Here is a 3799-nt window from a genome sequence, read left to right on the forward strand (position 1 = left end):
GGGAGAATGTCCAAGCGTGCATGTGGTTGTCTGAAATGGGAAATGGGTTAAAAAAAATCCCAAAACCTAGATTCATACTGCACTAAGCTCAGAGGGAAAGACTTAGAGGGGAGGAAGTAACAAATAACAAACATTATCATCTAGTCTAGAAGGTCATGGGTGGCAGTGGTAAAGAGGTTAATTATGGCTTGATGTCAGGAAAAACTTCCTAACAATTAGAGCTGTCCAAAAATGGCTTCCCAGGTGAGATCCCCCTCCTTGGCGGTCTTCAAGTAAAGAATGGACTGCCATTTTATAGTGGGAGTTTCTTTTGCATATGAGCTGTACTAGAGGGCCACTTAAGTCCCCTTCCAACTGTAATTTCTATGATTCTGGAAGGGTGGGAGGTATGAGTGACTTTGACTGTAAGAGAGAAAATACTGACTCATACAACTGAAGCCTAAAGGAAATTGGGTGGTGGGTCTCAAATTAAGGTAATAACTTTTACTTCTCTCTCTCTCTCTGTCTCTGTCTCTGTCTCTCTCTGTCTCTCTCTCTCTCTCTCTTTCTGTTTCTCTCTGTCTCTCTCTGTCTCTCTCTGTCTCTGTCTCTGTCTCTGTCTCTCTCTCTCTCTCTCTCTCTCTCTCTCTCTCTCTTCTTCCCTCCCTCCCTCCCTCCCTCTTTCCCACCCTGTCTCTTTCTTTTTCTTTTTCTTTTTTTTTAGATTGATAAAAGAGGTTTATTATCGAATAAGCAAGGTTAAAGTATAGGCGAAGGTACAGATAAGGAGGGCATTGGACAGAGAGTCCAGTGGACAGAGGGTCCTCATATGGCTACCACGTTTGGAATCTCTGCCCCACCGTGCATCTTTCTTTCTCTCCCATCCCCTTTCTCTTTCTTCCCTTCTCTCTCTGTCTTTGTCTTTCTTTCTCTGTCCCTGTCTCTTTCTGTGTTTCTATCTCCCTCTTCTCAATCTCTGTCTCTATCTCTGCGTCTGTCTCTCTCCCTCACTCACTTTATCCCCCATTCTGTCTCTTTCTTTCTCTCCCCTCCCCTTTCTCTTTCTCTCTCTCCTTCTCTCTGTCTCTGTCCCTGTCTATTTCTTTGTATCTCTATCTCCTTTTTCTCAATCTCTCTGCCTCTATCTCTCTGTGTGTCTTTCTGTCCCTTGTTCTTTATCTTTGTTTCTGTCTGCTTCTGCCTCTGTGTCACTATTTCTCTTTCTGTGTCTCTCTGTCTCAATCTATCATCTTTACCTCAGTGTATCTGTTTCTCTGTTTCTCTCTCTTCTTATCTTTCCCCTCTGTCTATCTCTTTGTTTCTCTGACTCTTTCTTTCTCTCTTCCTCCAGTCCCCTTGGTTTGGCTTTTCATGGGAATTTGAGTGTGTGGGCGTGTGTTTGCTGCAGGGAGATGTTTGATTCTCTCCGTGGCCCAAGCAGAGGGTGGGGGGAGTCTGCTCCTCCAGTAATAGGAAGTGGGGAAAGCTCAGAGGTCAAAGGAAGGGGACAAGATCTGTGGAAAGTTTTAATTACAACATCTTCTAGAAGCAATATCGTTTTTATCCTTTTGTCTGACAGCATTATTTCATTCTGAGAAATAGAAAATTATTTTCTGAGTAAAATGATGATGAAATGTGATACTTTTTTCATTGTTTCCTTTCCATATTGCTCTGGAGTGTCAGAGCTGAAAGGGACCTTAGAGAATATCTCCTAGAGATCCCATCCCTTTCATTTGACAGAAACCCAGCACAGGGAGGTCACCAGTCGAAGTCACAGAGTTAGTGAGTAGCACAGGAAAGACTTGAACCCAGATCTCCTGACCCTAAACTCTTTCATCTACTATTTCCCTTTCAGGGTCCCTGTCAAGCCCTATAAGGAATAGAACTCATTTCCCAATAGCATCAACTCAATGAAAGCTTCTTAACCGAAAACAAAATGAGCTGTCATTTTTTAAAAAAAAGATCTGTAACTCCTCTTAAATCCAACTATTCAAACTGGTGTTTGTGGTATTTGGATTCATCCAGATGTAGACAAAGGAGCCCTCAGGACCTGGGCAGGGCATTTGTGTGAAAGGTTTGAAAATTGTGCTCCCCTCTTCAGCTTTTCTTTGCCGAGGTCACAGAGGAGAGCTGTTGGAATTTACATAAACTCTAGGTTGAAGTGTTAGTGTGCTTTACCTCCCTTCCTTCTCTTTCTCTCTGTCTCTGTCTCTGTCTCTGTCTCTTTATTTTCCTCTCCCCACCCACTCCATCTCTTTCTGTTTCTTTCTTTCCCTTCTTCATTTTCTCTCAATGTGTCTCTTTTTCTGTGTCTCTGTCTTTATTTCCCTCTCTGTTTCTGTCTCTGTCCTGTATCTGTATCTGTCTCTTTCTCTCTTTTTCTGTCTCCCTCTTTCTCTTTCTGTTTCTGTCTGTTTCTCTCTCTCTTTGTGTGTCTCTCTCTGACTCTGACTCTATCTCTCTTTCTCTCTCTCTGTCTCTCTGTCTTACTCTGTGTTCCCCTCTTTCTATGTCTTTCTGTCTCTGTCTGTCTGTCTGTTTCTGTGTCTGTCTTTCTGTCTCTGTCATTTTCTCTCTGTTTTTCTGTCTCCCTGTCTCTTTTTCTGTTTCTCTGTCCCTGTCTCTGTCTCTGTCTCTGTCTCTGTGTCTCTCTCTCTGTGTCTCTCTGTCTCTCTGTCTCTCTCTCTCTCTCTCTCTCTCTCTCTCTCTCTCTCTCTCTTTCCCCCTCTTTTTCACTCCCTTTCTCTGCCACTCTGTCTCTGGTATAAACAATGGCTTTTCTAGGTGGGGAAAAAGGATGGCTATCCTTTCACTAGGAATGAAAATGACATGAAACCAAAAGATAGCAATTTTTTAAGGAAAAAAAGGGGAAAATTGCAATCACCTGTGTGTTCATATCAGCAAGAAGCTTGGAGCCTCTCTGGGTTTAATCCTTAAAATTTTCTGAACCCCAGTTTCCTTTCCTGTAAGTTGGGATTTGTAATATTCTCACTATCTCACAGAGTTATTATGGAAAAGATACTTTATAAAATCTCAAAGGGCTTTAAATGCAATTAGAAAAAGCCTGTGCTTGATTCTGGAGGCCATAAGGAGTCACAGGAGATGTCTGAATAACATGATAAGAATTGTGCTTTTTTAGAAAAAAATTCATTTTGGCAGCTGTTTGGAAGATGGATTGGAAAGAGGAAAGATTTCAGACCAAGAGATTGATGAGAAGGCCATACTGTAAGAATCCAGGCAAGAAATAATAATGGCTTGACTGAAAGTTGCTGTTGCATCAGTAAAGAGAAAAGGGAAGAAGGGGAGGTAAAATCAATAAGCCTTTGCAAGTGCTTGATTATTCTGAGTAAGAGGATTGAAGAATTGAAGATATCTAAGGTTTCAAAGCTGGAGAACTAGAAAGATGGTCGTGCTCTTAGAATAGAGAATAGAATAGAATTTGAATAGAGAAATTCAAAAGGAGGAGTGAGTAGAAAAGATAATGAGTTCTGTTTTGGTTGAGTTTGAATTGTTCACTTTTCCAGAAAGAATGTCCAGTTTGAAATGTCCAATACACAACCTAACAGGACCAGAGTTCTAGAGAAAAACTGTGGTGAATACATAGATCTGTAAGTTATCTATATAGAGTCAAAAGTATATATTAACTATTTACAGATGCTAGGTATTGTATTAAGAAGTAGAATGATCATTAAACTCATGGAACCTGGTTAGGTGACCAACAACCTTTTATCTATGAATTCCAATCTTTACTATATGGTTTCCTGATCAAATTAAGTAGACAGAAGGAATCATGGAATTCCAGTAGGCTGAGTGTAAACAT

The sequence above is a fragment of the Antechinus flavipes genome, chromosome 1, assembly GCF_016432865.1.
Source record: "Antechinus flavipes isolate AdamAnt ecotype Samford, QLD, Australia chromosome 1, AdamAnt_v2, whole genome shotgun sequence".
In the NCBI taxonomy this organism is placed as follows: Eukaryota; Metazoa; Chordata; class Mammalia; order Dasyuromorphia; family Dasyuridae; genus Antechinus; species Antechinus flavipes.